The 11,658-nt window shown below is 45.0% G+C and overlaps 1 pseudogene; it reads right to left on the bottom strand.

The window, feature by feature from the left end:
- Positions 1-2,265: 2,265 nt before the first annotated feature.
- On the bottom strand, positions 2,266-3,430 carry LOC101639573 (annotated as a pseudogene).
- Positions 3,431-11,658: the final 8,228 nt, after the last annotated feature.

The following is an 11,658-nucleotide window of genomic DNA, read 5'->3' as shown; positions in this document are numbered from 1 at the left end:
CCATCTACTTTTGATGTCTCCTGTCTTGTTCAATATTTTGCCCAGAGAATTCTTCAAAATTGTAGCTCAAAGTTTGAATTTCTTTTCTTTGACCCAACTTGAGATATACTGAATGTGTTCTTCCACCTCCCACCCGGCCACCCCCCCATTTCCTCCCCCCCACCCCGGCTTTCTAACTCTAGGTCTTTGCTTTTTTTTTTTTTAATGCCCATACATGTTTTATTAGTTAAAAACTAACAGTGCCAAGTTGAACGAGTCAAACAATTAAAGTCTCTTTGTATCTCATAAAATATTACAGAAAAGTTTATTTGTGTTCCAATGAAAAGGCTGTTCATTTAGAGCAGGCAGATAACAGCGACTGAGCAGTTCATGGTTTTGTGAATAAACTTCTAAGAGAGACTACTGCCTTTCCCGAAATTCCTTTTTCTTTTATAAAAAAAGAACTATTAAAAGGAGTTGGCAAATCTTGAGTTTCAAAAAACTGTTAAAACATTCTCTATATTTAATTTCAACTTTATGGTAGATTACAGGAAGATGCTTGTGAAACAAATTTGCTTTGGTACATGCCTTTAAATGATAGATTTAGAAGTGTGTTAGTCTGGGTAGACTAGAGAAACAAATCCATGAACACACATATGAGTATAAGGACGAGGTTTATATACAAGAGGAATTAAACATTGAGAAAGCATCCCAACCCAGTCCAAGTCATTAAGTCCAATACTAGCCCATATGTCCAATACCAATCTATAAAGTCCTCTTCAGACTCACGAAACACATGCAATGATGCCGAATGCAGGATGATCACAGGCCAGTGGGTGGAAAGTCCTTGGCTCCAGTGGCGTTGTAAGTATCTCAGTGCTGTAAGGGTCTCTACGTGGCTTCTCCAGCTTCAGAGGTTTAGTTGCATAAGGGTAGGTCCATGTAGCTTCTCCAGCTTAGGGCACTAGTGTAGTTCCATGTGTCTTGCCAGCAGCAATGTCTCCCAGGAAGTGGCAGAGAGAGAGAAGTGTCTCCCGCCTCCACGGAGGAAGTACCGAATCTCCCAGAATTCTCAGGAGAAGGCCACGCCCACACAGAGGCCTCACTGGCTATGATCTGATTGACAAGCTAGATTCCACCCCTACACTCCTAATCCTCACATTGACTACCACATAGAAGTATGTAAACAACTATATAATAAAAAGTTTCCAAAGTTTCCAAGAAATCAGGCCAGTTGTACCACAAGCAATAAGCCATTCCAAGCCTTCCAGATCATTTATATAGCTGCACCGGCATAGCAGTGTACTTTGCCAAAACCAAACCAAACCTGAGCAAATCAAACAAACACACTTTGCAATCTGTATTTGGCAACACAGAACCAAAAGAAGCGGGTGGGGGAGATACACATAATGGAATTGCATGCCAATATAATTTAAGGGGGAAAAGCCACAATAAAATCAACGGTGCTTGATGTTAGGGGGGAAAACCCAAAAGACAACAAAAGTCGAGCTTTGCTACACTGCTTCATTCTTCTTTGGATTCTGATGATTTAACAAAATAAAAATGTCTGATGGCATCTCCCTAACCCTCTGGTCAACGGTATCATTCAAACTGCACTGCCAATAAACAGCCATTCTGCACATTATGTTCCACAAGAGGATGGGGTTTATTTTCATTGGTGTGGCTGGAGTACAAGGTCTTCGGCAAACTCAGCAAGAATTGTTAAGGGAGGGGGGGCTGAATTTTAAAAAAGAGAAAAAAAGTTTTTTCCCTCTTAACAGAAAGATGGTAACACCAAATCCCCGAAAGTAAATAAAGATTCAGCATGAGCACACTGTTATCAAAACATACATCCACACCACATTTTACAAATCCTACGACAAACATTCTTCGCTTGTTTATTGGAGGCGCCTATCTAAATCCAACAGCTTACCAGTATCTTCTTGGGGTGGGGGAGGAAGCCAAAAAAGGAAATCGGGGGGTGGTGGGGTGAGGGACTTTTTTTTTTTTTTAAGTTTCTCTCCTCTAAACACTTTTATTTCTCCTGAAGCAGAATTGGAAGGGGAGGAAGCAGAAAGCTACAGAACAACAAAACCAGGCTTGTCATTTTCACTTAAGGCATCATCGTCATCTTCCCTGACCTAAGACCCTGGTGCCTCCACCCTGGAGCGGCTGTCCTGAGACCTGTTGGAGCTGGTGGTCGACATCCTGTCTGCCCCACTGGTCAGGTCATTGGCCGAAAGCCTTGTGCCAATGGAAACTGAACCTAATGATGTGGCACATACACTAACCGATAGCTCCCTGAGCCATTTCTGTTGCAGAAGGTTCCAGCGATGCGGCTACCAAACTTCTCGCCATTTTAAGGACTGTGGTAGAACAGTTTTCTGATTCCAGCCCACCAATCATTCCCATCTGCTTTCATACTGTGCTAGGTAACGTTTATTGGGCCAACCTGGCCGATAAACACATGTGGGATTTGTTGAAGGGCAGAGAGATAAATGGCTCGGTGAGCCTCGCCTTTCTTGTTCTCTGGTCTCTTGTTCTCTGATGGTCAGACCAGTGTGCGGCTGCCTTAGCTAGTTCTTTGCCTCAGCTGGCAAGGCTCACTTCCTGCCAGACATCCCTGAGAAGAAGCCACATGGACCTACCCCGATGCAGCCCTGGTTATTTGAGCAGCCGTGTGGAGACTCCCCGCCGGTGCTGAGATGCTTACACGTTCACTGATTCAACTTTCCTCCTGCAGTCGGCACCATTGCATGTGTTCTGCGAGATTGAGGAGGACTTTGTAGATTGGTGTCAGACATATGGGTTAATGTTGGACTTAGGGGTTGGGATGCTTTCTGAATGTACACTTACCTTTTATATAAAACTCTCTTATATACATATGAGTTTCTGTGGATTTTTTCTCTCTAGTCTACCCAGACTAACACACATACTTCTATATCATCATGGATTTCAAACGTGTTGTCAAAATTAAACAGTCAAATTTGTCATAAGAAATCCTGCAGTTGGTCATAGGCTTCTTGCCGGGGCTCCACCTGGCGAATAGTAGGTGGAGGACGGAGTTGGAGGGAGCCGGCCAGTTGGCCTCTGCTCTGCCTGACGGTTTCTCTGCACCAGGTGCCTGAAGGCAATTGCTGTAGAATTGGTTCTTGAAGTTGAGATTGCTTCTGTTTATTCTTTCAGGTCTTCTCTGTCTCTCTGCCTCTAACCTGTGACATTTCTGAGCCGAGTTAGTAGGCAGGCTGATCCACTTGATTTCCTGCTTCTCCTTGGAGAGAGCGTCCATGGCGAGTAAGACAGTCAAGGCCTCGTGGACACGTCGTTGTACATTCTTCTGGTCATTTGGTAGCATGTGGTTAACCGCAGCACTGAACTCCATGACCTGCTCATCTACTAGCTCGTTATAGGAAGTTGTTCCTTTCCTCTGCACCTTCTTACAAACCTTCATGTAAGAATGCCTCCGACCCTGGCCTGTTCTCCTTTTCGGTCATGTGTCTACTTGCTATACAACATTGACATTGGACTGTCCAAGGTCTGGGGCAGGGGTTGCTTTTTTAGGTACATTTAGTCTAGAAGGATGAACCGCTACTAATGGTAGCATGCTTTTTTCAGGACTGAGATTCTGGTCTATAAAGACCTCTGGTTTTCCATTGGCTTCAATTAGGCTGACATCTTTTGCCATGTTACCAGATCCGTCAAATTAATTGTATAACTGTTTGCCTTCCAGAGAAGAAACAATGATTTTTACTTTGTACCGGAGTGTCAGGCAGGCGTGCCGTGCTGGCAATGCGGTGACATGTGCCAGCAGTCCCATAGAGACTGACTCAGGTCTTTGCACATTTCATTAGAATACTTGACTTTGGCTTCTGAGACTGCCATTTGAAATTTCCCGTTTGGCTATTTCACTTTTTCATTTCTTCCATTCACTTTAGCTACTGTAAATTCAAGAGAAAAGTTCAGAGTCTCTTCTGTCATCCATTTTCTTTCTTGTCTTTTTAATAAGCATTTAGTTTCTTCATGCATGAGGTCCTTGATATCACTGCACAACTCATATGGTCTTCATGATATCACTGTGCAACTCATTTAGTATTCAGTGCATCAAATCTCTCTTTGAGTTGACCTCTACTTTCAGGTGGGATAGACCCAAGGTCAGGCTTTGGTCTTTTGTGGATTTGCTTAAATTTTCTTCAGCTTCAATTTGAATTTGCCAAGGAGCAAGTGAGGATCTGGCATTGCAGTTTGCCCCACAGACTTGTTCTGATTGATGATACTGGGTTTTTCCACAGATGAGGAGGTCCATGTGTATAGTTTCCATTTAGTCAAAAGGAGGATATTTGTAATGACTCAGTGGTTGCTTTTGAAATATTTTTATCATGCGATCTCCAGCATCATTTCTATCCCCCTATTTCCCCCTCTTAATCCTTCTTCTCGGTATCTGACTTTCACATTCTAATCACCAGTCATGATCAATACATTTTGATTGCATATTTGATCAATTTCAGATGCCTTAGTTAATAAAAAATGTTCAGGGTTGTCATCTTTGGCATTAGTGGTTGGTGCATTGATTTGAATAATGGTTGTATTAACGAGTGTTCTTTGTAGGCATAGGGATATTATCTTTTCACTCATATTATACTTCACCATAGACCTTGCAATGCGCTTGTTGACAATGACTATGGCACCACACCCTTGAAATTGTCGTTCTCCACGGAGGCAAAACACTAACAGCGTGTGGCAGAGCAACGGGGGAGCAGAGCAGGGAGCTCCTGAGGGAGTGCAAAGGACAGACTCAGGGGCCAGAGCGTGGCACCCCATCAGACTTGACTGGAGGACACGCCTCGATGTAAAAAATCAGACCTTAATCTATTTACAGGTTTTTCTTTCTTTTTAAAATTTAACTTTTTTCTTTTTTAAAAATTAATTTGTTCTTTTTTGGGTCAAAAAAAAGAGAAATTGCCATTCTCTTCTGGTATAGTAAACCATATGTTGTCTGATTCAAAATGGTGTATTTAAAAATCAGTCAATTTCAGCTCACTGATGTCTGGGATGTTGATCTTATGTGTTCCAGTTCATTCCTGATGGCTTCCAATTTTCCTAGATTCATATTTTGTACATTCCACATTCTGATTATTAATGAATGCCTGCAGCTGTTTCTTCTTGTTTTGAGACATACTCCGTCAGCAAATGAATGCCCTGGAAATGTTAGTTCACCCACATTTCATTAAAGGTGAGTCTTCTTTGAGGAGGCAGCTCTTTCCCAGATACACTTTGAGTACCTTCCAACTTAAGGGGTTCATCTGCTGGGACTACATCAGACAATGCTCCAATGTTTTTTATAAGATTTTCACTAGCCAATTTTTTCAGAAGTAGCTTGTTGTGTTGTGCTTTTACCAGGTTGACTAGAGAAACAAATCCAGGGACATTCATATATGTATAAGAATGAGCTTTATATCAAAAGAGTGATTATGCATCAATAAGACACCCCAGTTCAGTCCAGATCAAGCCCATAAGTCCAATATTAGTCTATAAATTCCTCTTCAGACTCACGCAACCCATGCAATGACGCCGGATGCAGGAATATCGCAGGGCAGTGGGTGAAAAGCCTTGTGGATCTAATGCCAATGGAAGCATCTCGGCACTAGTGCAGGTCTCCATGTGGCTCCTTAACAGGAAGGGGAAGCAGAGAGAGAAAGAGAGAGAGAGAGAGACCCACTTCTTCTGATGGCAGAATCAATACAGAAAATGTCCCAGAATCCTCATGAGAAGGCCATGGCCAGCAGGAGGTATAAATCAGACTGTGATCTGATCCACAGGCTAAACTCCACCCCTTCACTCTATTTATCAAGTTGAACTGAAATTATGAAACTACCACCCGTGTCAAGTCCTTCTTTCTAGTCTGCCTTAAACTGACATTAGTTGGTGATGGAGTGGCTACTGGAGGAGAGCGTTGAAGAGGAGAGAGGTACCAATGTTGAGTTCTAGGTCAGACAACCATGATGGTCTGGGAGACTCCAAGAGCACATGTCTGGGAGAGTGCATGGAACTATGGGTGTGGTGAGCCTGATCTAGTATCAAAGCAATGTCTAGTAGCCTTGAGAATGTGAGCATGCCCACCACCCACCTCTGGCAATGGCCCTGTCCTTATCAGAGCTGCCAATCTAGAGGAGTAGATGAGACATCCATGCAAGAAACTGTGAGGCAGTCAAGAGCATGTTGATTCTGTTTCTTCCAAAGGGCAAGAACGGTGGTTCTCAAAGTAGGTCCAGGGCACATTCTGAAACCTCAAAGCCTCAAAGTAAAACCCATTTTCACAATGATACATAAGATGCTATTTGTCTTCGTCACCTTCATTCTTTCACAAGATAAAGTGGAATGTCCCAGAATGGAGGAGGCATGTGACACTGTAGAAGGCTGAATGCCGAAGCAGGTATAAGAATTCAATTGTCTTCTATTAGCTATTTGTCAGCACTTAAAGCAACCAATCCTATCTTTCTCACTATTTTTGAGAAAATATAGATATTTTCATTTTCACTAAAAAATGTTATTTATATGAATGTTAATATACAGTGACTTTATTTTTCTTACTTTTAAATGGATAAATTATTTTAAAATAGTTTAGCTTTCATTTTGAATATGATAAATATTGACATTGAGGGACAGGACCTATTTAAAGCCAAGCTCTTTGGAAGGCTCAATAATTTTAAAAGTACTAAGGGGACCAGAGGCCAAGAACTTGAGAAACTTCCGTCTAAAGTGAGACGACCCCTTAGTTGCACCCAACATTCTCCTATGGCTCTCTCCAGGCCCTTCTATCTTCTATAGATGAACAATTAAGAAGATGTCTTAGGTGGTACAGCTGTGTTAGCAACATGTACATGAGTGGGCCAAACAATCAGGAAGCACCCACTTGATATGCTCAGTCGTGGTGGTCAAACAATTTGCTTAAGTCCCCATGGGTACCGTCACTTCTGGTTTGCAGACTGACAAATGTCAGGCCTACGACGTGCATCAGGAGTACTCAGGTCCTGTACCCCAGGTGCATACGTAAGAGCACACTGGCTTATCATCTCTCACCTAGGCGTTTCTAACCACCTTCTCCCTGGTCCCATACATACACCTGTTAATTAGAATATAGACATTGACCTTTCTTTAAAAACACAACTTTGATCTTACCTCTCCATTATTAAAAGTACTTTGACTGTTCCAAATTAACTTGTGAGATTAAATCCAAAATAATTATTAAGTAATGCTAAGAGGCTCCTTGATCTGGTCTTGTCCAGCACCACCACTTCCTAACAGCCTACTTAGCTCTAGTTAGGTTCTAGAAGTTCCCATGGCTTTTTTTTTAACATATGGGACTTTGCAAACGTAGTTTTTACCCAGCACCTACTTGTACCTAAAGGGGCTCCTTCGTTCTCACCCTGGCCCTACAGGATTCAACTTAGAAACATCTGTTAGGGGAATCCCCACTAGCCCGTCTTGCCAAAACCTCTGGAATGCATGTGGTTGGCAGCGATTCCCGCTGCACCCCCGGCACCAGAGTTGAGATCTGGTCTGTGCGAATCTGAGATCGTGTAGGGTGTTTAAAAACAGCGTCCATTCTGATTGGTTGTTGCACGAGCCAATAACTCTACTAGACAGAAATTTATTCTCTCACAGTTTAGGAGGCTGGAAGTCCAAATCCAAGGTGCCAGCTCTAAGAGAAGGCTTTTCTGTCGTTGCTGGCTCTGGGATGTTGCCACCTTTCAACATCTGTGGGCTTGGTATTCCTGGAAGACCTACATGTGTCTTTGCATTTATCTTCACCAGGGTCTAGGAGGTTCTCAGTTCAGGGACTCCTGGTGCAGAGATGATGAACCTTACTTCTGGCTTTTCTTTTTTCTTAGTGGTCATCAGCTCTCTCCCCTCTATGCTACCTTGTCTCTCCTGTTAATCTGTTGTTAGACACTAGCAAAAAGTGTGACTTCAGCAAGGGTGTGACTTGAATAGGTACAGTCATTTAAGTCAGGGTCTGACTTAAGTAAGAGTCTTAAGGATAGAACTTGAATGAGGATGGAACTTACATCCCTCTTGTAAGGTTATAGCTCAAGGTACACCCTACGTTAAGTCTGCATCATTAAGTAGAGATTAAAATACACAACATATCACAAAATGGAGGGCAACCACACAATAGTAGCCAACTGGTCAAGTTGGCTCATATTTTAAGACAACATGGTTCAGTCCATGATGTATCCTTTCCAAAAGCTTTGACAGCAGACTAAAGGAACCACTTCCAAACTTTGAACCGCTGAAGGAACAAAGTGCTGCTGGTTTCAAAATCACAAAAGAAGCTGGTTCAAGAACTCTCAGCTCCAGGATCCCCAGCGGCAGAGCAGGTGATTAAGACCCTTTTCGTTCACCGAAACCTACTCTCCTGAAGTCAGCCCTAACCCATGATGGTCCCATGTGTGATAGTAGAGAACTGTCCCATAGAAATAGCTTGACTAGAATCTTTATGGAATGAAGTTACGCTGCCGATCTGCACCACCTGTGTTAGGCCTGGTTGACTAGAGAAACAAACGCAGTGACCCCCTCCTATCAGTGTAAGAAATAGCTTTATGTATCAGGAAACCACTGCCAGCCCAGTTCAACTCAAGTCCTTAAGTCCGATCCTAGTCCATAAGTCCCTCTGCAGACTCACCCAGCCATATACCATGATGCTGAATGCAGGAAGATCACAGGCTGGTGGGTACAGGGTTGTGCAGATCCAATGGCGGTGGTGTCATTACAGGGCTGACACAGGTGTCAGCAGGGCTCATCAACAGGAAAGTGAAGCAGAGATAGAGAGGGAGGGAGGTTCCCAGAACCCTCTTTATGACAAGGTCATGCCCACAAAGAGGCACAGCCTGATTGACAGGCTAGAATCTGCCCCTACACTTTCATATCTTCAAGATGACACAAAATTATGTAACTACCAAACCACCTAAAGAAATTTCTCCTTGACCACCCTGTGTTAGTGTGGGTAGACTACAAAAACCAATTCATAGACACTCATATGTGTATAAGAAAGCGCTTTATATATAAGAGCAATTGACTATTGAGAAAACATCTCAGCTCAGTCCAGATCAAGTCTTTAAATCCGATATTAGCCTCTATGTCTGATACCAGTCTATAATTTCTTCTTCAGACGGAGGCAACACATGCAATAACGCTGAATTCAGGAAGATCACAAGCCAGCGAGTGGAAAGTCTGGTGGATCCAGTGGCTATGGAAGCATCTTAGCATTGGTGTGGTTCTCCACATGCCTCCTCAGCTCCAAGGCTCTGGAAGCCATCAGCCATATGGCTTGTCAACAGGAATGTCTTGCAGGGAATGAGTTTGTGTCTGACCTCTAGCAAGCTATTTACCTCCTTAGCGCCTCCAAATGAGGTCATCAAGCTGCGACCTGATGTCTTAGTCTCTTAAGTCTCAAATTGATAACAGATTACGTAACTCCCACACACCCCACTGCACTTGAAATACTTTGCACTGTCCTGAGGTCTAGGTACCCCAGTCAACACTTTTCTCTGAGCCACACAGTAGCAAATAATCACAGTTTGAACCCCTTTAACTGACTTTCTCTTTCCAACAATGCTGGCTCCTCAGGTGTCCTGGATGACAATCTCTGCTTCCAGCACACCCAGGGGATAGCTGTGTGCAGGGTCGCATGCCTCCCAGGCCTGAGACAGGACCCCATGGTGCACTGAAGCAGGAGAATCCTAGAGGAATGACAACTAAACCTTCAGCTGCCAGCCAGGAGCTCCCCCAGAGAAAGACCTGCTCATCTGAATCCGTAAACCTGCGAGCCTAGAAAAGCAGAGGGGCCAGCTCGCCCCTGTTGCATGGGCTCAGTATGGGTCAAGATGGACTCCAGGGCAGCCAGCAGCCACACAAATACGTCCTTTGGCCTTTGAGGCCACCACTGGCATTCTTGGCCCAGGTGGATCATTTCCACAGCCTCACTCTTCATAACTGTAAGGTCACGGCACAGAGTTCTAACTAAGCTCCTCACGGAAGGGAATGGAAAGAACTCCAGGTACTCGCAACAAGTATGCATTGGAATCAGTCCCCTTCCGTGCATTGCTGGAAAGGGTTGTATTCTAAATACAATACAGCCCTTACCTGTGCCATGAAGAACAGGGAGGAATCCCCACAGGTGGGGGGGGCGTCGGGTCTGTGATGGTCCCTGCCAGGAACCCGGGCTAATCCTGTGCAGGCCAGCTCCCTGTGAACAACCAGGAAACCCCAAGGACTCTGGGTCTGTAAGGTGCTCTGTCACTGTCCACTGTCTACTCCCTAGAGCCACTCCTGACACAGGGAGTGTATAAACCTGTCATTGGTGTGGGCCAGCCACCCGGTGGATCAGGCAGTTGGGACCTTGGAGGGTCTGCTCTCCAGCCTCACCCCGCCACATCCATTCACCCACCGATGGGCAGGTCCAACCTGCCTCCTCTGGGAAGCCTGCTGTCCTGGGCATCCGTGTGGGCAGGGGCTGGGTATACTGATACGAGCAGGGGTGCTTGCTTTCTTAGGACTTCAAGCAGCCCACTGGAAAGCTGCCCATGTGTTCAAGAAAAGAATGAATGAACAGACAAGTTAAACAAATAAGGTTAAAACTGAAAACACTCGAGCTGGCACCCAGTCTGTTTGCTTGATTGGTTGGGGGGTGGGGGGTGTCAATGACACATGTGCTTTAGCCTCATCTCTGGTTCATTTGACACATGTTTACTCCGCATCCATAAACAGACCAGGCAGGTGTGGGTGCAGGTTCTACCATGTGAGACACTCACTCACTCATGCATCATTTTTTCCTGGAAAAGTCACAAAGTGCTCTTTCACAGGATTTACCACAGCGGTCAACGTGCTCCTCAGAGGATGGAAGAAACCACGCCCACGGCTGTCAGGTTGCTGTCACTAGGATATGTTATAGCTAGGAAGGGCTTGCTTGGCTGACATCCTTTCAGGGGACCGCAGAGTGGCTTCCCTGGGAGCCTTCAGGTTAGCAGACAAGCACAGCCCTTCACACGGAGAAGTCTGATTCTGTCTGGCTCGCCATGAACAGTAAGGCAAGCTTGGACAAGGTGCAAAAGTCTAAGTTCTTAGCCCTGCAGTGAAAGCCTCTGGAAAAGGACTCGGCAGAGGGTTCTGGATTCTCCCCGCCGGCTGCTCTCTGCTCACCTCAGTCTGCCAGGCTGTCCAGCAGCCCGCAGCACCCCAGGCTGGCAGACATCGTCTCTTGGCAACTGGTCTCATCTTGGCCGGTCCTGCTCAGCCAGCGCGTCCTGCAGCTGTTTCTTGGAAAGCGAAGCAAAACAGCGCTCTAGATGATTGATGGGTCCGTGTGTGCCTTTCGTGTGCTCCCGTGGATTTTTCCATCGGAAGGAAGAAGCTTATCTCTCATTTTTAATTGATTTTAATGTGGCTCAGCCAGGCTAGATCAGATCTCAACTCCTCTGTGGCCGTCAGTAAGGTAGGGAGGCTGTCTGAACGTTAATAAGAGGGGCTGAGCAAACCCAGGAGCTAATGAGGCCATTGTGGGCTGTTGAGGCGACCCTGGCCTTTGGGTTGACCTGTGGGGACAGACCTGACTGCAGCTTTCAGCAGTGAGGTGGACATGGGAATGGGGGCAGTTTAACCTATAGGCCACAGGGCTGACAC

This window comes from Echinops telfairi, unplaced genomic scaffold (assembly GCF_000313985.2).
Source record: "Echinops telfairi isolate 266 unplaced genomic scaffold, ASM31398v2 ScPeMD7_9;HRSCAF=40, whole genome shotgun sequence".
NCBI classification, from domain to species: Eukaryota; Metazoa; Chordata; class Mammalia; order Afrosoricida; family Tenrecidae; genus Echinops; species Echinops telfairi.
The sequence above is the reverse complement of the archived record's forward strand: the minus strand, read 5'-3'. Positions and strand labels throughout refer to the sequence as shown.